The sequence below is a fragment of the Prionailurus bengalensis genome, chromosome C1 (genome assembly GCF_016509475.1).
Source record: "Prionailurus bengalensis isolate Pbe53 chromosome C1, Fcat_Pben_1.1_paternal_pri, whole genome shotgun sequence".
NCBI lineage: Eukaryota > Metazoa > Chordata > Mammalia > Carnivora > Felidae > Prionailurus > Prionailurus bengalensis.
This window is the reverse complement of record NC_057345.1, coordinates 177875668-177902520: the sequence shown is the minus strand read 5'-3', so window position 1 is coordinate 177902520 and position 26853 is coordinate 177875668.

The following is a 26853-nucleotide window of genomic DNA, read 5'->3' as shown; positions in this document are numbered from 1 at the left end:
CATATACTCTATTCATCTTGGCACCAAATAAACCACTCATAGGATCCAAGAAGCAGGAGCATTTATTTACAATAAGAAAGCATATTATATAGATATTATTATCTACATTTTTATTTAAGAAAGAGAGTGGGGGAAGGACAGACAGAGAGAGAGACAGAGAGAGAGAAAGAGAGAGAATCCTAAGCAGGCTCTGTGCTGCCAGTGTAGAGCCTGATACAGGGCTCAATCCCATGAACCGTGAGATCATGACCTGAGCTGAAATCAAGAGTTGGACGCTTAACCGACTGAGCCACCCAGGCACCCCTTTTTATCTCCATTTTTAAAATGAAGAAGATGAGGGGCACCTGAGTGGCTCAGTCAGTTAAGCGTCCGACTTCGGCTCAGATCATGCTCTCACCGTTCATGAGTTTGAGCCCCACTTGGAGCTCTCTGCTGTGAGTGCAGAACCTGCCTCCGGTCTTGTGTCCCCCACTGTCTCTGCCCCTCCCCCACTTGTGCTCTGTCTTTCTTCCTCTCAAAAATAAATAACATTAAAAAAAACAAAAAAACCCCATATTCTTAAAAAAAATAAAATGAAGAAGTTGAGTTCAGAGATGCTCGTGACTAATAAGTGACTAAGAGATTCATACATAATGGAAGAAATACAAATGCAAATGTAGTGGTACAAGTTTTCAGTCATTAGCTCAAAAGTGAAAAAAATATGAATTTCTAATTGTTGCACAACTTATGTCAGCTTTTAGCTCAAATCCCCTTGTGATATATTACCATTTCTACTTTATAGATGCAACATTATAATGTTGATGGGGACTGCATTAATAATATTTATCACCTCCCTGGACCTCACCCAGACAATGATGCACAATATCCCCCTATGGTCAAATCTCCATACTTAGAGGAGGATTGTAATGTGTTTCTCCTCCTTATGTCCAGCTCAGCCTGTGAGATAGGGCACCAAAAGAGACTAATGACTGAAGCTTCTCTCTTCCCAACAAATTCACTCCAATCATCAGCTCATGAGATCTTTATGTGAGAAGATGTAGTAATAAGTTCTGGCTGACCAAATCTATGTACTAACCCTTTATATTTCATTCCTGAACCCTATACTCTTGGACTTAAAATTTTGCTAGATACTTGCAATCTTATTTTATTTTATTTTTGTGATTCTGATCTGAAAAGCACCCTCTGGAAAAATGTAACCTTTTAATAAATCACAGCGTTCATTCTCACTAATAATAAAAATGTAAATTAAAATTACTTATCCTTTCATTTACAAATGCAGCACATTTTTATGTTAATATCTAGTGTTATTAGTAAGGGTGATCAGAAATGAACACTCTACACATTGCCTGACCAGTTGCCTTCCAATATCTAACAAGACCCTTAAAGTTTCCATACAGTGATTTTATTTCTAAAATTTTACTCAAAGAAAACAAAGGTATAAACATTTTTGTAAAATCATAATATTATTATTTTTAAAAATGGGTAATAACATATTCCAACAATAAGGTATGGTTACATTGATTATGATAGATTTCACAATAGCATACTCAAATTTAAAGACGTGTGTGTATAGATATATACACGATGCATATATGTATACACATATTTCCTTATTTATTTAAAATACTTTCAGCTGTAAGTAACAGAAACCCCAATTCAAATATAGCTGAAACAGTAGAAAATGTGTTTTCTTGTATAAGTGCAGATGTAAGGCAGCTCTAGGTACAGTAAGATCCGTAGCTCAATAATATCAGTGAAGAGTTAGACTCCTTCTACCTCTCTGTCATCCTCTCAGTGTTTGCTGGGCCTTAATGCTGTCACCTTGTATGGTACAACATGGTTGCTGCAGTTTGCATGACAATATCCATGTAGACTGAAAGAAGGGAATGTGTGTGTATGTGCATGTGTGTGTGAAAATTCTTTTTGCAGAGTCAAAGGATATGATTTTCCTTATTAATATATATTCCCCATTTATATTCTCTAAAGGTTGTACCAATTTATATTTCCATTAATAATGTAGGAGATTACATATTTTCCCTTCCTATTTCTAGTCTGATAGGTGAAAAATGGTATCTGATCATGATTTTAATTGCATTTTTCTTATATTGACTGAGATGATTAATTTTTTTATGTTTAAGAATCATTTGTACTTCCTTTTCTGGTAACTGTTTTTCTCTTTTGCTCACTTTTTCTATTAGGTTGGTAGTATTTTTTTAAATCTACGTAGTTAAGAAATTAGCTACCACTACTTCAGATTTTTATTTTGCCTTTTGACTGTGGTTTCGTGTGTGTGTGTGTGTGTGTGTGTGTGTGTGTGTGTTTTAACACAGAAGTTAAGTGTTTGTATGATGTCACATATTTTAGTCTTTTTTTATGGCTTCCCATTTTTGTTTCGTACTCAGAAAGGCCTTTTCCACTATGTCTTTATATTTTAGAATGCGTCTTATATTTTCTAATATTTTTATGGCTTATTTACTTTAAAAATCTTTAATCCATCTCAACTCCATTTTGGCATAGTGTCCAATTTATTTTCCTTCAGATAAAGATGATTATTCAGTTGTCATCATTTATACTATCTTTCCCACGAGAGTGATTTGAAATGTGGAATGGTGCATAACAGACACTTATCTTGACCACATAGATCCTTAGATCCAAAAAGTTATTTCCATAAAATTAAGCAATAACACAGGATGCCTAAGTGTCAAATCAGGAACTCTCTTGAAATCTAACCATAACCAGTACAGATGAATGTGAAAACAGTAAAATGATTGGCAACAGTGTTTCTGTCTGGTCAGAAATGACCAGCTGCAGCCCTTCTCATATATTCATCCATTTATTCCCTCAAAAATGTTAAGTCTTCTATTGTCATATGTTAATTCCTACTTCACTTTAGGTGTGGGATATTTAGCCCACAACAATCAAATCCTTCCAGGATAGTGTCCCTTACCTCTACAGATGCCAAGCCAAGATCCCTTTCTCCCAGGACCTCAGAGGAAAAATATTACACATATCCTCCCCCTACAAAGTAACAAAGCTTCTCCTCAGTTACACCATCCTTCCCAAAGGGTGTATCATTCAGCTTCCCAAATAAGCAACGTTTCCCCCCTACTATTATCAGAAAAAGAGGGCATGAAAATAATCAGTATGTCTCTGGTACTTTTCCTCTGAGATAATATCAGTTCTGTTGATATTTGTGTGATACCCGATCAGATTTTACCCATTCACTGAGTCCTAGATACTACTGCAGGAGCCGAGAGAGGAGAGGAGATGCATAAATCATGGCTCTCACTCAAGGAACTCACAATCTAGTGAAAGCAGAAAAGTAAACAAATTTAATAACATGTGAAAAGTGGTCTACACATGGTGCTGTGGGAGAGGAGAGGAAAGTCACCTCAGTCATACTGGGAGTTCACTGAGGACTTCAAGGAGGAGATGATGTCAGCATGTCTTTAATGATGAGTAAAAGTCTGATGGATGAGCAAGGAGAAGGAATAAATGAGGAAGAAGAAGGAAGAAGAGCATTCCAAAACAACTCCCTCCCCCCTGCCCCCCCGCCCCCCCACATGCACACACATGCAGGCATGTAAGAGCATGATGCCTTCCAGGTCCTGAGACTATTTCAGGATGGTTGGAGGGACAATAGGGCCTCAAGGATATACTGAACATACAGTATATGCCTTGTATATCTTCTTAAGGAGTTTGTGCTTTAATATGGTCAGTGATGAGAGCTTGTGAAAGATTTTAATCAGGAAGCAAAATGGTTAGATATAAGTTTTTTAAAAAACCTACTTCAAATAAGATATTTTAACCTCTTTTGTGCCAAGGTCCCTTTGATGTCTGGTGAAGCCTGTATATCCCTTCTCAAAATAATGGCTTAAATTGTAATTATAAAAATACTTTATTATTTTTTTTCAACGTTTATTTATTTTTGGGACAGAGAGAAACAGAGCATGAACGGGGGAGGGGCAGAGAGAGAGGGAGACACAGAATCGGAAACAGGCTCCAGGCTCTGAGCCATCAGCCCAGAGCCCGACGCGGGGCTCAAACTCACGGACCGCGAGATCGTGACCTGGCTGAAGTCGGACGCTTCACCGACTGCGCCACCCAGGCGCCCCAGTACTTTAAATGTAATATAATAAAATCTGATAACACAAAAACTTAATGAAATAAATAACAACACCTAGTAGCGAGATGAATAACTATCATAATTTAAAAGTCGTGACGGGCATAAATGAGATACTTGCAAAAACTACAATGTGACACAAAATATTTGTGATTTCTGTTGGTGACATGGCCACACATATAAATACTTTTGTGCTTTCAAGCCTACGTGCAGAATGGAAAGAAATGCCAAATTTTGGTTAAATAAGAGGTAAATAAAGATATAGTTTCTCCCACACAATTCTCAGATCCTCTGAATTCTATATAACAGTATAAATGAAGACGTCTAGGGGTGGAAATAGGGATAATGAATTAAAATTAGAAATATATTTTACTAGTCTAGAGGAGAAGTGACGACGGTCTAAATCTAAAACCTAACATTAACTGAGTAATTAGTATATTTCAGACACTGTTCAAAGTGTTTTTCTACAATTACCTCATCTACAGAGTTAGGGCTATTATTAATCTATATTTAACAGGTAAAAAAACTGAAGCACAGAGAGCTAAGGAACTTCATACATTCACATAGCTGGTGAGTTAGCAGAACCAGGTGTGAACTGAGGTAGTTTGATTCTAGAACTTCACTCTCACCCACTATTGGGGCACTAAAAATAGTTGTAATGAATGTAATTAGAAACATGTAAGAAATAGAGTGAACACGACATGGAGAAGCAGGAAGAGAGGAATCTACAAAGAAGCCCAGATGAAGTGAAGGTATTGTAAAAATATTTGCCACGCAATTTTTTTTCCTTGTTGGTAATTCCTTACCCTCCTCTCCCAGTCGACTGGTGGTCAAGGAAGGTAAACCATGAGGTTGAGGCTCATTGTCCCTGGGAAAGTAGAGAAAACACTAACTAGGAAATTGGGATATGATACATTTTTTTTTTTTCCGGGCAGAAGGAAAGAGAAAGAGAGTAAGAAAGTGAAAGAATATATCCAAGTATTCTTGATTCCGTTTTGGGGTCAAAACTTGGCTGAGAGAAGTAAGTAGAGGGGGAAAATACAGACAAATCTGAAAAAATCAAAGAATACTGACACTGGTGCCCTGATTCCTGTGCAGCATGGAAACTCAGAAACCTTTAAGAGACTTCCTTTGCTTGATATGGTCCTATATCTAGTATGATGCCAGAGTGGCTGAGTAGCGGTGACTTGGTAGATGGCTACAACAAAGGACATTCACACGGGATCCTGAACTCTCCAGACAGTTTCTGAGAAAGTATCTAAGAACCTCTAGGTCTCCAAGGGGGGGACAGCATATTGAATGGGCTGCTGGACAGGCTGCTGGGTTCAGATGAGGATGACAAAGTACAGAGACCTCATAACTGGAAGCAATAGTGTGGTCATTGACAACAGGTACCAGCACAATGCTTCAAAATTTAAGAGAAACCAGCAATGTATCAGTGGCTACCAGACAGGATACTCAGTCACCAAGTAGCCTAGCTAAATTAAAGTAGATACATCATGAGGAAAGGATGATGCCCTTAGGCTAAGCAAAACAAATCATCTCAAGAAGCCTGAGGGCAAGGAGCAGAAAACCCTTCTGCAATACCAGGAAGTTAGGTGAGGCTTTCTGTTCCAGATTCATTTAGAAAAGCAAAATAGGCATAAGGGGAGAACCCTTTGGAAATGAGGAATGTTGAAAAAAGTGTAATAGCCCCCCACCAAAACCTAAATTTTTTGGTGATCTCTAATTTATTTTTATCTTAAAAATGGGTAAAATGACACATGACATAAAATTTACCATCTTAACATTTTTAAGTGTACATTTTAGCAGGGTTAACTATATTCGCATTGTTGTGGAACAACTTCTCTGTTGTGTAAAACTGAAACTGTAAACACATGGAACAACTCTCTCCTCATTTCCCCCTCCCCACCACCGCCGCCACCACCTGCAGCCCCAGGCCCACACCATTCTACTTTGTGTTTCTAGAGTTTGATTACTTTGGATATTTCTATAAGTGGAATCATTCAGTATTTACCTCAAAAAAAAAAACAACTAAATTTTTAACTGGAAAAGAGATAACTTTGATGAGCAAGTTTAATCATTTTCTTTTTTTTTAATTTTCTTTTCTTAATTTACATCCAAATTAGTTAGCATATCGTGCAACAATGATTTCAGGAGCAGATTCCTTAATGATCCTTACCCATGTAGCCTATCCCCCCTTCCACAACCCCTCCAAGCAACCCTCTGTTCTCCATATTTAAGAGTGTCTTATGTTTTGTCCCCCTCCCTGTTTTTGTATTATTTTTGCTTCCCTTCCCTTATGTTCCTCTGTTTTGTGTCTTAAAGTCCTCATATGAGTGAAGTCATATGATATTTGTCTTTCTCTGACTAATTTCACTTTGCATAATAGCCTCTAGTTCCATCCACTTAGTTGCAAATGGCAAGATTTCATTCTTTTTGATTGCCAAGTAATACTCCGTGTATATATATATATACCACATTTTCTTTATCCATTCATCCATCGATGGACATTTGGACTCTTTCCATACTTTGGCTATTGTTGATAGTGCTGCTAGAAACATGGGGGGTGCATGTGTCCCTTTGAAACAGGACATCTGTATCCCTTGGATAAATGCCTAGTAGTGCAATTGCTGGGTCGTAGGGTAGTTCTATGTTTAATTTTTTGAGGAACCTCCATACCGTTTTCCAGAGTGGCTGCACCAGCTTGCATTTCCATCAGCAGTGCAAAAGAGATCCTCTTTCTCTGCATCCTCATCCTCGCCAACATCTGTTGTTGCCTGAGTTGTTAACATTAGCCATTCTGACAGGTGTGAGGTGGTATCTCATTGTGGTTTTGATTTGTATTTCCCTGATGATGAGTGATGTTGAGCATTTTTTCCTGTGTCAGTTGGCCATCTGGATGTCTTCTTTGGAGAAGTGTCTATTCATGTCTTTTGCCCATTTCTTCACTGGATTATTTGTTTTTTGGGTGGTAAGTTCTTTATAGATTTTGGATACTAACCCTTTATCTGAAATGTTGTTTGCAAATATCTTCTCCCATTCCATCAGTTGCCTTTTAGTTTTGCTGATTGTTTCAGTCATTTTCTATCATTAGAAAGAGCGGAGGTTTCAAAGCAAGATGAGACCAGTTTAAGGAAATAAAGTTACATCTCTTCAACCCCAGTTTGTGACTATTACAACTCGGCCTCACTAGATGTGGGATCACATCATGGACCCTAACGAAAAAAGACTCCTTAGACTCTGGAACTGGACACTCAGGCTCAAGAGCAACATGGATATCAGCTGAGCCTTGTCTCTTAGAAAGCCAGCATAACTCCACTATGATGGTCTTGGCTGTTTTAAACCATTCTTCACACCCACAGTACTAGCTGCAGGTACTCCTTCCACCCTGGCTTTGCAGTCTATTCTTTAAATAGGCAACACTGTATTTAGGACCTGAGCTGTCTCTGCCTTCCCCTTCTGAAAAGTCTCAATACTTTGAAAATTCAGAGTTCAAGCAAAGGGAAATGCCCTTCCAAACTCTGCATAACATTTCTATTTCTTCTTTCTTTCTACAGGTTTCTGGCCCACCCCTCACTGACTTGGCTCTCCAATCTAAGATTTATAGTCACTCTATGGTGCAGATATAAGCTGTGTCTGAAATCTTGGGCATCCTAGACGGGTTCTGAATGACTACAGCATTTGGTGCAAATAAATATTACTGTGGGACTGTGTCCAGCTTCCAGTCTGGGTAGCTATGGCAAAGAATCAGATCAAGTTTTAGAAATCTAAAAGAAATCAAGTCTGCTTACTCTGTGTGTAGACTTCAAGGCTGTCTGATCCCTAGCGGCTGAGTCATTTCAGGTCTCACTGGAACTTTCTCCCAGTTCGAGGAATCATCAACAACATCCTTATCCAGCAGTTATTAGGCCTTCTCTGAAAATAAAATGAGACCTTACACCTTCTTGGTTGACAGTTTATCTGTTGTGTTGTGCTATAAATTTCAAGGATAGTTATATAATTTTTTTCTTTTAAAAATTGTCAAAATTTGTTTAATAGCAGAGAGTAATTCCTGTGTACTTCCATCACAGATTGGATAAAGCTTGCACGTTGCTAAAGCTGTCGTGTACTTGGTCTTCTAGGAAACTGTTCCAGTCATTTTAATTTAATCTGTTATGCTTAAAGATAGAGATATAGTATAGGGCCTCATTGTGTGTGGCATTCAACTAATGGCAGTTGAAAATGAGATGTCGATAATAATAATAATATATCTGAATCTATTCTACACCATCTCAAAGCAAGAACTAAATAAGGCACTTTTAATTTTCTAACAAAATTGAAAATATGTCATTCTCTTAAATACAGGATTTTTCAGAACTCTGATGACCAAAAAAAAGTACTATCAAGAGCTGGAACTCCTGACTTAATCAAATCATTTCACCAGGTCAAAGGATAATGTTCTAGGATGCCATTGTTTACACTTTCCTTCCAAAATACTTACTGGCAGTGATACTTTTTCAATTTAAAAATAACCTATTTTAACCCTACATGTAAGGTTTGTTTCTTCAGTGGCAGCTTCATTTAACCAGAAAAATGAATGTTCTGGAATCTGCAATCTTGTAAGATACAGCCTGAGTTAAGCCCTGACTTTCCTAAATCCAAACACGCTGCAAAGATCAAGTCAGCTGTACTGCGCCATGGCCCACAGCCACGTTGTGATTTTGGGAGCACATGGTTGGCAGGGCTGGACTGAGGTCTGTCCAAGAGAACTCTAGCCAGGACCTTGCCAGCAGTAGGCAGCAAGATGTCTTGATAGTTGCCTCAGTGAGTCTCATTGCTTTGAGTAATAAAAATAGCCAAGCACTTTAGATCAAAGATTTATTGGTAACAGAAATTTAAAACTCCAGAATTTGGATAGTTTTCTTAGTTTGAAATTTCACACTGAAACTCACTGGATTTTCCCCCTAAATGGTGAGGCCACTTTGGGAAACAGTTTAGCCATTTCTTATAAAAATACCCCTATGCATCCTATGACCTAACAATTTCACACCTAGGTATTTATCCAAGAGAAATAAATACATATATATCCAGGGAAAAGCCTGTATGTAAATGCTCAAAGTTGTTTCACTCATAGTAGCCTAAAACAGGAAACAATCTAAATGTCCACCATCTGTTGAATAAACAAATTATGTAGTACATCCATAAAATAGAGAAAACTGAACAATTATTGATAGATGCAACAGCATGGATGAATCTCGAAAGCCTTATATTAAATGGAAGATACCAGACACAAAAAGCTCCCTACTGTTTGACTCTATTTACATGACATTCTAGACAAAGGCCAAACTCCAGTAACAGAAACAAACCAGTGGTTGCCAGAGGAGGGGTGGGTAAGGAGACTGACTATGAAGTGGCATGAGGGAAATGTTTGTGGTAATAGAGACGTTCTGTATCCTGAACACATATAGAACTGTGTACGTTTATTCCAACTCTTTGACCTTTACCCTTTAAAAAGCATACAGTATATTTTATATAAATAAGACCTCAATAAGTCTGCCTTTAAGAAGATCTGGGGCAGGGACAATGCGTAGGGAGTAGAGGAAACAAGCCTGGCTATGCGCTCAAACACTGAATGCTGGATGATTGGTCACAGGGAATGCACTGGACTATTCTGTGTAGTTTTGAATATGTTCAAACTTTTCCATAATTAACAGTCAAAAATTTATTTTTGCACTGCAGATTGCTAGGTTTGTGCTATTTACAATCCTCCAACCATCTTGCCACATTTTTCCCTGGAGTAAAGTATAAAACTTGTGGAACTTCACATGACTGATCAAAGAAAAGAGTCTGTTAGCTAATTTTCAACGTATGTACACCAATTAGCAATCATGAAAACTACCTCAAATACCAGTCAGTAAAATTACAGTCAAGATTTTTGTTTTTACTTTCTTTCTTTCTTTCTTTCTTTCTTTCTTTCTTTCTTTCTTTCTTTTAACTTTTATTTATTTTTGGGACAGAGAGAGACAGAGCATGAACGGGGGGAGGGTCAGAGAGAGGGAGACACAGAATCTGAAACAGGCTCCAGGCTCTGAGCTGTCAGCACAGAGCCCAACTTGGGGCTCGAACCCACAGACCGCAAGATCATGACCTGAGCTGAAGTCGGACGCTTAACCGACTGAGCCACCCAGGCGCCCCTAGTCAAGATTTTTAAAATTAAGTTCATTAGAAGCAAAAATACTTAGAAGTGCCTCTATAGATATTTCTCTGGTCCTTTAAAAATTCATCTGAGGGGCGCCTGGGTGGCGCAGTCGGTTAAGCGTCCGACTTCAGCCCGGTCACGATCTCGCGGTCCGGGAGTTCGAGCCCCGCGTCGGGCTCTGGGCTGATGGCTCAGAGCCTGCAGCCTGTTTCCGATTCTGTGTCTCCCTCTCTCTCTGCCCCTCCCCCGTTCATGCTCTGTCTCTCTCTGTCCCAAAAATAAATAAACGCTGAAAAAAAAATTCATCTGAGACAAAACACTTATTTAAATATAACAAAATTGGAATGAATAAAGCTGTAATTATTCATTCAATCATTCATGCCCTAAACATCTCTAGGTGTCTACTACATGTTAAACACACAATATTCTCTCCTTTAATGAGCCCACAGATACAAATACAATCGGCTATAACACAATTGCTAAATGTGTGGAAAGAAAAATTAATACTGCTGAGTGGAGAGTGGATATGGCTGGAGAGAGACAGAGGACTAGAAAAGAATCTGCAGATACTCTAAACCTAGAAAGATGAGTTAGAAGTTTAGTGGGCCAGGAGAGAGGTGTGGATAGAAGGGGAGGGTGAGGAGAGAGGAAGGGAGAAGTAAAGGGAACAAGTTCTAAGGAGATGGGACACCACAAGCAAAGATATGAAGGCAGAAGGACAAAGCATATTTGAGAACTGCAGAGGCAGAAAAGCAAAGCTGAATAATTCATCTATAATCAGCCCAATCTGTTATTGTGCAGTTTATAAAGGCATGATGATAATAAATTCATGAATTTATTCCACAAATAGATTAACCAGTTTTGCCCCATGGTCACAAGTTATGTCCCCAACTCTGGTCAGGTAGTCTGCAAAGGTATGCTGTTAACCTGGAGGCAAGACTCTGGACATATATTTATTGCCTTGACTGGAAGTCAATTTAAATTTCATGCCATCATTATTTTTGTCTATCAACACATACATTTGAGATTTATTCTGTTTCATCTTTTCTTAGCAATCTAGAAGAAGCTGTAGAAGGAGAGAATAATTTGCTAGTTAAATTTAAGACTCCCCATAACCACTAACCAAGGAGCACTATCAAGCCATTTCCTAAGCAGCACAATCATGTTCCTGATAGAGAGCAGAAGCTTGCAATCAACAAAACTATTAGATTATTGTTAAAAAGTTTGCTTCTTTGTTCTACCTGGCTAAAATCTCATTGTGGTTCAGGCTAAACTCACATGTACAGTTCCGCACATCATCATGATCCTTTATTGAGGGAAAAGAATTTGTTATTATATGATACCAGTGAGGATCAGCACTTTTATTTCTCCTCTCCTTCACCCATTACCAACTAAGGAGGGCTGGATTGGCTTCTTTCATTTTTGACTCTCTAGTATATAAAGTAATGATTTTTGAATGACATATTAACTACATTGAAAAACAATCTTTTCGGGGCACCTGGGTGGCTCAGTCGGTTAAGCGTCCGACTTCAGCTCAGGTCACGATCTCGCGGTCCGTGAGTTCAAGCCCCACGTCAGGCTCTGGGCTGATGGCTCAGAGCCTGGAGCCTGCTTCCGATTCTGTGTCTCCCTCTCTCTCTGCCCCTTCCCAGTTCATGCTCTGTCTCTCTCTGTCCCAAAAATAAATAAACGTTAAAAAAATTTTTTATATGAAATTTATTGACAAATTGGTTTCATACAACACTCAGTGCTCATCCCAAAAGGTGCCCTCCTCAATACCCATCACCCACCCTCTCCTCCCTCCCACCCCCTATCAACCCTCAGTTTGTTCTCAGTTTTTAACAGTCTCTTATGCTTTGGCTCTCTCGCACTCTAACCTCTTTTTTTTTTCCTTCCCCTCCCCCATAGGTTCCTGTTAAGTTTCTCAGGATCCACATAAGAGTGAAAACATATGGTATCTGTCTTTCTCTGTATGGCTTATTTCACTTAGCATCACACTCTCCAGTTCCATCCACGTTGCTACAAAAGGCCATATTTCATTTTTTCTCATTGCCACGTAATATTCCATTGTGTATATAAACCACAATTTCTTTATCCATTCATCAGTTGATGGACATTTAGGCTCTTTCCATAATTTGGCTATTGTTGAGAGTGCTGCTATGAACATTGGGGTACAAGTGCCCCTATGCATCAGTACTCCTGTATCCCTTGGGTAAATTCCTAGCAGTGCTATTGCTGGGTCATAGGGTAGGTCTATTTTTAATTTTCTGAGGAACCTCCACACTGCTTTCCAGAGCGGCTGCACCAATTTGCATTCCCACCAACAGTGCAAGAGGGTTCCCGTTTCTCCACATCCTCTCCAGCATCTATAGTCTCCTGATTTGTTCATTTTGGCCACTCTGACTGGTGTGAGGTGATATCTGAGTGTGGTTTTGATTTGTATTTCCCTGATAAGGAGCGACGCTGAACATCTTTTCATGTGCCTGTTGGCCATCCGGATGTCTTCTTTAGAGAAGTGTCTATTCATGTTTTCTGCCCATTTCTTCACTGGGTTATTTGTTTTTCGGGTGTGGAGTTTGGTGAGCTCTTTATAGATTTTGGATACTAGCCCTTTGTCCGATATGTCATTTGCAAATATCTTTTCCCATTCCGTTGGTTGCCTTTTAGTTTTGTTGATTGTTTCCTTTGCTGTGCAGAAGCTTTTTATCTTCATAAGGTCCCAGTAATTCACTTTTGCTTTTAATTCCCTTGCCTTTGGGGATGTGTCGAGTAAGAGATTGCTACGGCTGAGGTCAGAGAGGTCTTTTCCTGCTTTCTCCTCTAAGGTTTTGATGGTTTCCTGTCTCACATTTAGGTCCTTTTCCATTTTGAGTTTATTTTTGTGAATGGTGTGAGAAAGCGGTCTAGTTTCAACCTTCTGCATGTTGCTGTCCAGTTCTCCCAGCACCATTTGTTAAAGAGGCTGTCTTTTTTCCATTGGATGTTCTTTCCTGCTTTGTCAAAGAGGAGTTGGCCATACGTTTGTGGGTCTAGTTCTGGAGTTTCTATTCTATTCCATTGGTCTATGTGTCTGTTTTTGTCTATGTGTCTATTCCATTGGTCTATGTGTCTCACAGTCCGTGAGTTCGAGCCCCGCATCAGGCTCTGGGCTGATGGCTCAGAGCCTGGAGCCTGCTTCCGATTCTGTGTCTCCCTCTCTCTCTGCCCCTTCCCAGTTCATGCTCTGTCTCTCTCTGTCCCAAAAATAAATAAACGTTAAAAAAAATTTTTTTAAACTAAAAAAAAAAGAAAAATAATCTTTTCAGTAATATTTGAGTGATATAAATTCTTATGCATTTAAGAGCAGAGCATATTCATGCTTCTAAGTCAAATTCCAAGGAGAAACTACATTAAAGGAATGGACCTACTTATCCCGTGGGTGATAAGTAGTAGGAACTTGATGCTTTATAGTATCTGATGACTCAAAAGACAGACAAAACATTTCACCAGGAAAAAAAAACAACAACCCTCCAATGTAATAATAAAGGAATCCACTGTGAAAAAACATAGATGGTCAATTTTAGGTGTAAAGTCATGTAGTCAAAGAGCAGGCCCAAACACACTTTCCTACTATACAAGCACACTTGAGCCTATTTAAAAAGGCACGTAAGTAGGGGTGAAGGGAGTTCAGGTCAGTTAGTCCTTGGCACCTCGATCAAGATTGCCAGCATAGTTATCAATTAATGTTGCAGTGGTTTCAGTAATGCATACACGTGTCAAGTAGGAACTATACTGAGTCTGCCACTTCATTTTACACACGATCCTGAACACCTGTCAGGTCGTGATGATTTTCAGTCACTACTGACCCAGGATAAATTTTAACAGGTGACAGGCTTTGGATCAAATTACCAATTCCCTGAGGCATCCAGTCCTCCCCATCCTAAGTATTTTTGGCATGATTTATATGCTCTTTAGCTTCCTTTATAATGTAATTTAGAGTTAGGTCAATTCTAGAACTATTCCTGAAATGTGAGAAATACTTAGTGTTAGGTTTTCAAAATCTCCTTAACAGAAAACTATAAGCAATGGAACATAAAGGAAAAATAGTTGTTTTTATTATGGCTTTAATGCTTTACTATGCAAAATAAAAGCAGGTAAATCTATGTTGGTCTCATAAACTGGATATGAAATTTTAGCAGTCTATAGATCTAAATGAGGAGAGCTGAATTATAAAGATATGGCAAAAACTAATTAGTATGGGATTTAAGATCCTTCACAATGAGGGGTTAGCTTACTTTCCCAGACTTCTCTATACTGACCTTCCCTACCCCACACTTCATACTATTGAATACTCAAGTATACACAATTTCCAGAAAACACTATTTCCATACCTTCAAGCCTTTGCTAATATTGCTCCTTCTGCCTGATACAGCCATTCCCCCTCTGCCTAGCCAAATCGTCAAACTTCTGAACCCTTACCTCTCCGTCTCAGCAGATGATAATAGCTTTTGACTTCATGGCGGAGGGGGTAGGGAGGGGGGAAGCCAGTTTCCCTTGTTTGTACATGCCAGAAAACTGAGTTATCTTTGGTGGACCCTCTCTTTCACATTTCCAAATCTACTCCATCACTAAATCTTGTTAGTGTTCTTAAAATCCCAGAAGCCATTTACTTCTTTTCATTTCCACTGTAATCTAGCTTGTTAAAACCACCATTACATCTTGCCTAAACAACTACACGCCAGACTAATTGGTTTCTCTACTTGTATTCCTCCTCTCTCCAAATACATATCCAGAAGGGACCAAAATGCCTCTTCCAAGGCTGATATTGGAAATGTGGTTCACAATCTAGGCATAGTGTGGTGATCCAGATGTTAAAGCTGAGTTAGTAAATCCATATTTGGCACATCTATAGTAGGAGCTTGATGGAAAGCTAAAGCCTACATGAGGAGCTGAAAGTAGTTATGGGTAACTTGTTATTGTAAATTGGTGTGGGTTTGAATAAATTCCCAAGACAGAATTGACTGTCATTTATGTTCATGAGTGTCTAGATGAGTCCTCACATTAGAGGTGGTATTTGACCCCACAAAAATGCCAAAAGAAACAATGTAGCAAGAGATGAGAACAAGGACAGAAATGCGGGGACTCTTATATTAAGAGAATAGGAAGAGAAACCAGAAATCTGGCAGTAACAGAAATGGAAGAGCCAGGAAAGTAGTGTGTGTGTGTGTGTGTGTGTGTGTGTGTATTTATTACAAAATTGGGTTACTTCCGATAGATCCTAGAAAACCTAGATAATAGAATTCTACATAAAAAAATGCACATAGTTAAATTTGGCAATTGTGTCTATACCAATAAGAAGAAGAGCTATTAAAAACCAGCAGCAAGGATAATATTAAAATAGCAAGTACAGTAATGCAGGCATGAGGTGATTTTGTACCAAATAAAATGGTTAACTCTATTTAAATACTACTGTATTTCATATTTACATATGTAACATGGAAGATCTTAAAAATAGAACTCTCAGGCATCTTATCCTATGAACCTATTTTTCTGCAAGGCAAACAGTGTCTTACCTTTTATGAAAGAATAAGGAATCTTTATGATTTTTTCTAATGTCTGTAAACATCAAACAATATAGAAAATACAAGTAACAAGTAAAAAGCCTCTATAATCCCTCCTATGTAGCCATACTGTTAACATTTGTGTGAACACTCCTCTAGAAATGTATATTCTTTCTACACACACACAGACACACACACACACACACACACACACACACTTCTACATATATATTAAGGGTTAGCAAGCTACAAGGTGGCTGCCTATTTCTGTAAATAAAGATTTATTGGAACATAACCATGCTCACTTGCTTACACATTGTCCATGGCTACTTTTGTATTTGAATAGTATGACAGAGACTGGATGACCCACAAAACTTAAAATATTTACTACCTTTTATAGCAAAAGTTTTCCCACCTTGATATGCAGAATCATACTACACATGCTGTATTTTAATCTGCTTTTTCACTCAACAATATGTCATTACTATTTCTACAGATCAATAAATACGGATCATCACTATAATGGTCACATGGGATTCCATTATATAAAGGAATCACAGTCTATTTAATAAATTTCCATTGATGGATATTTAGAGTTTTAATTCTTCTAATAATCAATGCAACCACAAATACCTTTACATAGACATTTTACCCCACTTGATCATAGCCTTAAGAAAATTCTTAGAGAGAGAATTGTGGGGTCAAAAATTCCATATATGTTACATTTGATGCATATTTCCAAACTGCTTCCCGGAATAAATTGAAACAATTTTCACTTCTATCAATAGATCATGAAGGTGCACAGTTTTCTCTAACCCCTAGAAATCCTGAGGATAAGCAAATATTTTGAATCCTGAAGGAAAAAAAGATACACCATTTGTTTCCACTTGTATTGCCTGATTCTTAATGAGGTAAAACATCTTTCATGATTATTGGCCATTTGTGTTTCTTTCTTTGTGAAATAATGGACTGCATTACCTTATATTCACATAAAATGTACATCATGTACTTTGCCAGTTTTTGTGTTGGAACATTTCCTAAACTGATTTGTAAGTGTGCCAGATGTTAAATAATTCAACAAATACCTACTAAGATAAAAGAGAGGGTGTGACTATTTTCCATACTAAGAAGAATCAGGTTGCTTCCTGCCTTCATAGTGACAATCTAGTGAAGAAAAGAGTTATCATTTTGTCTGACATGTAAAATGCAAAGACCTTCCTAATATTCAGTGAACTGTTTCATAAACATCTCTTGGTTAGAGCAACATCATGAACAAGTCAAATAAATTCATTTGGAAATTAATCTAATCACAGGAAACAGCTTGTCTCTAAAACCTATACATTAAGAATCCTACTGAGCAAGTTCTTAAAGTTTCTAGGATGTTAATGCTAGATTTTTATGATCAGAAAAATCATTTTTTTCATTTTTCTAATGCTTGTAAACCTCAAACAATAAAGAAAAATATAAAGGAGAAAATAAAAACCACCTAAAATCCTTTATACAAACATGTTTTTATGTTTATTTTCACTTCTCCCCACCAATCATACATATCTGAAGCATAGGGCAGGGAATGAGGACAACAGAAAAGCTAAGCAAAGAAAGGAAATTAAAACAAACCAGAAAATAAGAGAAATTTGTGTGGAGAACAAGGGATTATAATAGAAGAAACATCTCCGCTCTTGAGATTTCTTCTGGGATACAAAAAGCAGGCAGGTAAGAACTGAATTTCATATACAAAATTACATTTTAAAGTTCTACAATGACTGGTCTGATCATTTGCTGTAACTTTGCACAATAAAACAAATAAAAAAAGTATCCTCCCATTGAAATTTATGGATTCTGAATATTGTTATGCAAGAAAGAATTTAAAGAAATTCTAAACACTTTTATTACCTGTTGTAAAACCTAATAGTAGACTGCCATATGCTTCTAGTTCTTGCAAAATGTACAGGGGAAATTGATAATCAAACACCACTGATGACAGATATTTATATCAAATTCACATAACTATTCCTAATTATAAATATAGATATACATTCCAGGATTATCCACAAGTATGTACTCCTATTACTACTTATTGCAGTTACATATGCACATTGAAAGGAGATATGCCCTTTCACCTTTTATGTACTACTCAGAAATATTAGAGCATCACCAGCTGCCTGAAAGGTCACACTGAATTTTGGGCGCTAATTGTGGCAGACTTATGTACCTCACTTAATTTAAAAATAAAGATGTTTTAAATCTTCATTTTAACCTACTTCCTCCTTTTTAAATGGAAACCAAAAGTTTACTAAGTGGTCATGTTTATATGTACTCCTCCCTGTATGCAGAATGTGACTGGTATAAAGTGTGTGAAACCTGATAAATTAGTTAGTTGAAACCTCAAGTCAAGTTTGCTCTCTAGTACATACGGCCACCATATGATTCCCATTGGCTCTATTAAGAGTAGAGCATTGTGCATGCATGTCCCAGTCTTGGATATGGAACATGGTGTGGCATGTGGGGTGAGGGCAGGGGTTAGGGGGCAGGAAATTTTACTCTTTTAACAAATGGTGTTGAGTATAAAGTTAATGCTGAGGTACATAATCTTTCCAAGGGCCAACTTAAGTACTTGTATTTTAGTGCATGCAATAAAACCGTTCTCAAATTCTAATCATGGAATTTTGGATCTGGGTTACACTGAAATCCATAATTGAGGTATATATAAAGAAAGGACTTAAGAAAATTAATGTGTTTTATGGAATAATAACATTTATTATATTTTTCAAAATGTAAGTACTTTAACATAAAAAAAATTTCATTAAGTTACAGCTACCCTGTACTAACTCCCTCCAAAGGCCATTTACTTTTGCATCTTGTTACTGTGGTTCCTGTTTTTCCCTTTCAAGTGAATTTTCTCTAATCTTTTCTGTTTGGAAACCTTTTTAATTCCTAAGGTATATACCATTTCCGCCAAGAAGCCATCCCATTACCATCCTCCAAGCTGAATTATTCTTTCCATTTGCCTTCTTTTTGCACTTTCCCTGTAATCTCTATTCACCAGCTATTTACATTATACTTCAAGGCACAGCCGGTTTAGTTGTTTACACTTCAGCCTTTCTCACCAGACTGGTTTACAAGCAGTAGATTGTAAACTACTTAAAGGCAAGAAATGGTTTTATTAATCTAGGCATTCTGTGAAGTGCCTAGCACACTAAATGACCAAAATGTTCATTCAATTTAATTCAATACACTTAAAAAAAAATATTCAAGTATAATTAACATACAGTGTTGCACTAGTTTTAGATGTGCAATATAATGATTTGACAATTCTATACATTTTTCAGTGCTCATCAAGATAAGTATACTCTTAATCCCCTTTATCTATTTCATCCATCTCCTCATCCACCTTTCCTCTGGCATCCATCAATTTATTCTATGTGTTTGCATCTGATTTTTGGTTTGTCTTTTGTTGGTGTTTGCTTGTTTTGTTTCTTAAATTCCACATATGAGTGAAATCATATGGTAAGTATTTGTCTTTCTCTGACTGACTTCTCTCACTTAAAATTAAACCCCAGTGAGATCTCACTTTTCACTTGTCAGAGTGGCTAAAATTAAAAACATAAGAAACAACCAGTGTTTGTGAGGAGATGGGGAAAAAGGAACCCTCGTGCACTGCTGGTGGGAATGCAAACTGGTGCAGCCACTGTGGAAGATGGCGTAGGGGTTCCTCAAAAAATTAAAAATAGAACTACCTTATGATTCAGTAGTTCCACTACTGGGTAATTCAACAAACTTTAATACGAACCTACTTTGTGCACAACAGCCAGTGTGCCAGATATTTTTCACTAACACGCAGTTCCTACACATTCACACCCCTGTGTTCATCCTTGAACCACCGGTAATAGTAGTGAGGAGCTTGAAAACTAGTAGTGTTTTAAAACTATATAAAAATAATTATTTATTGTGGGCATGTGATATGGAAAGATGGAAAGTAGGAAGAGGAGTTAAGAATCTGAAGGCAACAAGGGGCTAGGTTCTGAAGAATCTCCTGTGCCCTGCTAAAGATTTTGAAACATACCTTGTATTAAATAGTGTGTGACTGAAAGAATTCAAATTTGCAAGTAGTCCAATTACTTTTGGAAAGAATCACTCTAGTATTAACATAGAGTGTTAATGAAAAAGAGATGAGGAGCCCCTGGGTGGCTCAGTCGGTTAAGCATCAGATCTAGGCTTGGTCATGATCTCACGGTTCACCAGTCAGGCTCGACTGACAGCTTGAAGTCTGGAGTCTGCTTCAGATTCTGTGTCTCCTTCTCTCTCTGCCCCTCCCCCGCTTATACTCTGTCTCTCTCTCTCTCTCAAAAATGAATACAACATTAAAAAAAATTTTTTTTAAATTTTTTTTTCAAAGTTTATTTATTTTTGGGACAGAGAGAGACAGAGCATGAACAGGGGAGGGGCAGAGAGAGAGGGAGACACAGAATCGGAAGCAGGCTCCAGGCTCTGAGCCATCAGCCCAGAGCCGGACGCGGGGCTTGAACTCACGGACCGCGAGATTGTGACCTGGCTGAAGTCGGACGCTTAACCGACTGCACTACCCAGGCGCCCCTAAAAAAATTTTTTTAAAGAAAAGGATGAGACTAGAAGCAGGGAGATGAAGTATGAGGTTGTCACCCTAAATGGATATTTGGGAGAAAAAACTAACAGATCTTAATGATCAGTTGGATGTGAGAGCTAAAATGGAAGACACGTCTAAAAAGAATATGCCTCCACCATGGGCAATTGGATAGATAATGATGTCCAGTGTGGAGATCAGAAATACAGGGGAAAAAATTAGGTTTCACATATAAGATAAATTCTATTTTTAGGATGTTGAATAAGCAGTGAGCACAGAATATAACCAAGGTTATATGCTCAATAGGAGACAAGAAATAGAAGAAGTCTAGTAAGATTGAGCAAGAGCTATAAATGTGATAGCACTAGTGTGTAGAGGGTAACTCATGCACTGGGGATAAAAGAGAGTCAAGAATAAAATTTTAGGAGATATCAAAACTTCAAGGAAAAGCAGAAAGAGGAGAAATCTTGGAGGTTAGAAGAAGGCATAAAAAAAGAGAGAAGAGAACTAAGAGAGCAATATAAATGGAGGAGAGAAACTTTGTAAGAAAAGAAATAGTGGCTAGGGAAAATGGTAGTGAAAATTTGAATCACAAAACCTCCCTTCCTTAAAAATATAATAAAATGAACAATAGCAAAAGCAAAATACACCAAAACAAAAACAACAAAAATAACCAAACCTGAAAAAATATATACTAGTAGCACTCAGACTAAGAATGATACAAAATTCCATACTATAAAATTGAAAAGTATTATCCAGATAAAGAGGAAGAAGATTCTAATAATTAACAGTTGGCAAAAAATGCCTCTGCCAAATTTGGGGAATAAGATGAGTTTGTAAACTCTGAAAATTCTCATGAATGCTTCCTAATCTGAAAAGAAGCAGATCAAGAAGGTTGTTACAAAACCCATGGAAATAGGAGAATTGCAACAGGTGTCATTTCCCACTATCATGGATAAATAACATATAAATAAGGGAAAAGTTAGGATCTGGCATTTTGGTGGCGTTTTTCTGTTTGTTTTTATGTCATTTCTGATAGTGTGTGTGTGTTTGTGCATGTGAATGCACATGTGTCAGGTAGAAAGATATAATAATGGCCTATAATCATCCAGAGCTAACCATCTCCACTAATAAACAGTGATTTTCTAGATAAAGAAATGAAGACAAGAAATAATGAGTATACCCTTGAAAAATGTCTTTCACCTGATAGGATGAAAAACTAGGTATTAATAGCATCTTAACCAAAACCCTTAAGTTTTGCTCAACACCAGAAAGGACTGTCATGGTTAGAAGTAAAAGTTTAACATTCACCTTGAATAAGAGATTACAAAGTCCGAAGGATTTTTGTCCAAGTAAAGTGAAATCAGGTACAGAATGCTTGTTTAATTACAAAAATGAAGAGTAGAAAGTAAAGAGTAGAGAAGAAATCCAAATATCATGGTTGCCTACAGACACAGCTAAGTATTCCCTGCCTACTCACACCTCTACTTTGAACAACACACATGCAGAAAAGTAAATGTTTTATTTCTTAAACAAGTGATGAACACATGCATGTTCGTTTGATTATTTCCAGAATCTCTTATTTCACATAATTTAAAAAAATGTGATAGGACATAAGCCCTAAAAAATCTGCCTTCAAACTAAAGCTCTAGAGGAATGATATAAACATGATCTTTCAAAGTGGAAGGGAATTGAAGAATAAAAAGAGATAGCATGACTTCTATAAATATACTACAGTATAAAGGAAAACTTATGGAGGGAGGGAGAGGAGAGAGAAAACATAGCGTGCGGCAAACAAATGATGAATCCATTCTGAAAGTAGACATCCCTCCAGGAAACAGAAGAAAATTTTCAACAAAGCTCTCATATTAAAGAGAGCATGAAATCTGTAGAGCAAGAAAAAATTTAAAAGCTCATGGCAAAATGGAATGAGGTTAAAATGGAGACTGACAACAAAGAAAAGGAACTGAGCATGAAAACAATAATATAGAGCTAACAAAAAAAGACATACTAAGATATGGGGTACCTGGGTTGCTCACTCAGTTAAGCAACTGACTTTCTTTTTTTAAATAGCATTTTTATTTATTTATTTTTAAGTGTTTATTTATTTATTTTTGAGGGGGTGGGGAAGAGAGGAAGACAGAGGATCCAAAGTAGGCTCTGTGCTGACAGCAGAGAGCCTGATGCAGGGTTCGAACTCACAAACTGTGAGATCATGACCTAAGCCGAAATAGTCAGTCCCTTAATCGACTGAGCCATCCAGGCATCCCAGCATCTGACTCTTCATTTCAGCTCAGGTCATGATCTCCTGGGGGATTCTCTCTCTCTCTCCCTCTCTGCCCCTCCCCCACTCATGCTCTCTGTCTCTCTGTCTCTCTGACTCTCTCTCTCAAACAAGTAAAACAATCTAAAAAAAAAAAAAAAAGAAATACTAAGATAGACAGTACTGAAAACCTAATTGTCAAGGAAAAGGAAAGCCTTTAAAAAGTGCCAAAGAATGAAGAAAAGGACAAAGATTAAATCAATTATAGAGAAAATACACACATAATAGGCACTTAATAAATATTTAGTGAATGACCAAAAAAATGGGTTGAGGTTTTATTATGGAGAACTTTAAATGCAGGGTAATAAGTCTGTCCTACATATTATATAGGAAATGAGGACACACTGAATCTTTTGAGTGTGTGTGGAAAGGGTGGATGTGATAGAAAGGACAGTAAAAATTAATGTGATAAGAATATCGTGGTCTTTTTTTTAAATCTTATTTATTTTGAAAGAGAGAGAGCAAGAAGGGGAGGGGCAGAGAAGGAAGGAGGGAAAGAGAATCCCAAGCAGACTCTGCACTGTCAGTGCAGAGCCTGACTCGGTGCTCGATCCCCCTATCCATGAGATCATGACCTGAACCTAAATCAAGGGTCAGACACTTAACCGACTGAGTCACCCAGGCACCCCAAGAGTATTATGTTAAGAACAGTAATCTGGCAGATGAATCAGAGAAGGCATTCCTGGGAGGCTAGAAGACCAATAAGTAGATGATTGAATTTATTGAATTTGTGGGATTTCAAAAATAACTGTCTGATTTTTGTTTACCTTGCCTAGTAGTTCCCTATTTGTCCAGACATGGAACAATCTGGGCTAGTTTTTATTTTATCTATAACCTACTAATAAATGATTGCATCTTGTGGACAGGTATTTTCTGATAGAGTTAAAAAGAATAATTGTTTGGATTACCAAATCTTACTTAGAAACTTTTTAAAAAGCCCCAACCAATCTCAACCCTGTGTTCCATAGTAGTAATAAGTATAGATAGAGAAAAATACAGCAGTCAGAATGTAAGAAAGAGTTGGAGGAAGGCAATTATATTCAAGGCAAATAAGACATTCAGCTCAAAAACAGAGATACAAAAAGGATTTTTTAAATAATTGCTAATGCTGATTCCCTGGTTTGGGGACACAAATGTAATTCCTCTAGACATAATCATTCCAAGCAATTATAAATAAATTTAGAGATTTTCCTTTACAACAAAGTAAAAGACATATACATATGGTGCATCAATAGTCTCAGTTAGAAATAACAAATGGCTGGATTATTAGATGCATGTGGTATTAAAACTAGATATTTTAGAATATATAGAACCTCTTAGACTAATTTGGAAGTTTATATATGACCCTACAATCAACTTGAGTTAATTCAAATATCCACTGGGAATTACTCAAGCCTAGATGAGGTTCTGAACAAATAATATGTTTGCACTGGTTTTCAATGACATAAGTCTGAATATGCCTCAATGTGCCTTCTCTTCAGAAATGCAGTCTAAATATACTTTTTCCAATTTAGCATTGCATAGGAGTTGTGCCCACTCTACAATTGCACAAGGTATATATAAACATGACTTTACTTCTCTGTGTCCTTGTATATGGAGTGGAATGAACTAGGCATCTTGATAAATGAATATATGCCAGTTTTGTAAACCTTAACTTGGTTTTTCATTCAAAAAAACTTTTACAATTCCAAGTGTGTATCAGCCGCATAATTGCTTTATCTAGATACATATCCTTAGGAAGTCCACATTTACTAGGATACTGCTAATTGACAACAGCTCCAATAGGAGCACCATGGTAGTCATGCTGCCCTCCCATCTCATTACTTCCCCACACGTCATTTGTATTTGGTTTAACATCAGATACACTCACTATTGCATCTAGTGCCCCCTGGAGGACATCTTGGATTTTATAAGGCAATAATGGTATAGATTTATACTTATACTTATTCCCCAGGTATGGGGAAATTACTATAAGGAAAAACTGGTATGTTTCCTCTTTAATGGAGTTTCAGTGGTCTCTCAGAAAACATCTAAAAATTGTAATCATCACTAAATTAGAAAATGTTATATTCTAACTAAGATATCTTTACTTCAAACTATTAAAAGTGGATTGGTAAATTTTTATACATTACTTACAGCACAGTGAATATGATCTTTTGAGGTTCTGTTTATACTCCAAAAGAAATCTAATATGGTTTTCTTTTTCCCTATGTTCCTAGTAAGATAATCCTCTTAAAACTAAAGAGATTGTTCTATTATAAGAAAAAAATTTAATTTTAAAAGTTTGATGTTTTAAAATAAAAAGAAAATATTGGAATAAAAACAGAGAAAGATTTTTCTCCAGAATGATAAATCTCTATAATATTTTTCAAGCTTTCCCATCAAAGTATCTCTTTTTTTCCTTCCAGTTTTACTAAGATATAAGTGACATATAACATTGTATTAATTTTAGGTGTACATGATTTGATATATGTATATATTGCAAAATAATTACCATGATAAATTTTAAGTAAAATATTAAAAAATGTAATACAGCATTGTTTCAAAAGAATAATATTCTACCATTAAGTAAGTTTTAACTCCAACAATACAAGGATGATACTATATCAAGAAATCTGCTAACATATTTTCTACATCACCAATTAAAGGAGAAAAACTGTATGGTCATGTCAATAGATGCTAAGAGGTATTTATATCTAAGATGACTTAAATGTGATAAAGATTCTTTTCTAAAAACCATAGCAAATATCATCTTAAGTAAGATATAAAAATAATTTAAATCAGTATCAGATATCAGAAAGTGATACATACTATCTAGAAATTCCAAGAAACCATAATAAAATTCTATTGGAAATCATACAAGAATCTAAGGTGATTAAATGTAATAAAATCAATAGCCTTTCTTTCTGTAATAGCAATAAACATCGAGAAATGTAAATGATAAAATGATCTGTTTTACATAGAAATAAAATCTATAGGGTGTTCAGAAATCAGCATGGTATTGGCATAGAAATTCAGTTATTAGATATATATACCCAAAAAAACTGAAAGCAGGGAGGGATTCAAATAGATATTTGTACACTCATGTTCTTAGAAGTATTATTCACAATAGCCAAAAAGTGGATGTGACCCAAGTGCTCATTGATGGATGAAAGGATAAATAAAATGTATCATCTACATACAATGGGAAATTATTCAGCTGTAAAAAGGAAGGAAATTCTGACACACACTACAACAACATCAATAAACATTGAAGACATTACATCAAGTGAAATCAGCCATTCACAAAAGGACAAATACTGAATAATTTCACTGATATGAAGTACCTACAGTAATCAAATTCATAGCTACAGAAAATAGAATGGAGAGAATGGAGAGTTATTATTTAATGGATACAGAGTTTAACTTGGGGAAGATGAAAGATTCTGGAAATGAACGGTGGTGATGGTTGCACAACATTGTGAATGCACTTACTGCTATTGAAGTGTATACCTATAAATGGTTAAAATGGTTTAAAAACCGTCTTTGGTTAAACAGAATAGATATGAGTATAGATGACAAATGTGGTGTCTCAATTCAGTGGGAAAAGGATGTGATACATAATAAATGGTATTGGCTCAATTGGCCAATCATCTGCAAGAAATAAGTCTGGACCTTGATTTCACATCACATACAAGCTTACGTACAGGTTGATTAAATACTTAAAAGTAAAAAGTATGACATGAAATCATTAGCATAAAAGTTTAAAAATTACACACATAACATGTTTGACCAAGCTAAAATAAAAAATATGCATGGTATAAGAGATTATAAACAAATTCAACAGACTCAACACATTTACGAAAAAAATATTTCCATTGCAGAGGTTCCTCGAAAACTTAAAAATAGAACTATCCTATGATCCAATAATCACACTACTGGGCATTTACCCTCACCAAAAAAATTAATTTAAGGGGATACATGAACATCTATGTTTATTGCAGCATTATTTACAATAGCCAAATTATGGAAGAAGCCCAAGTATCCATTAATGGATGAATAGATAAAGATGTGGTAGTATATACAATGGAATATTACCAGCCATAA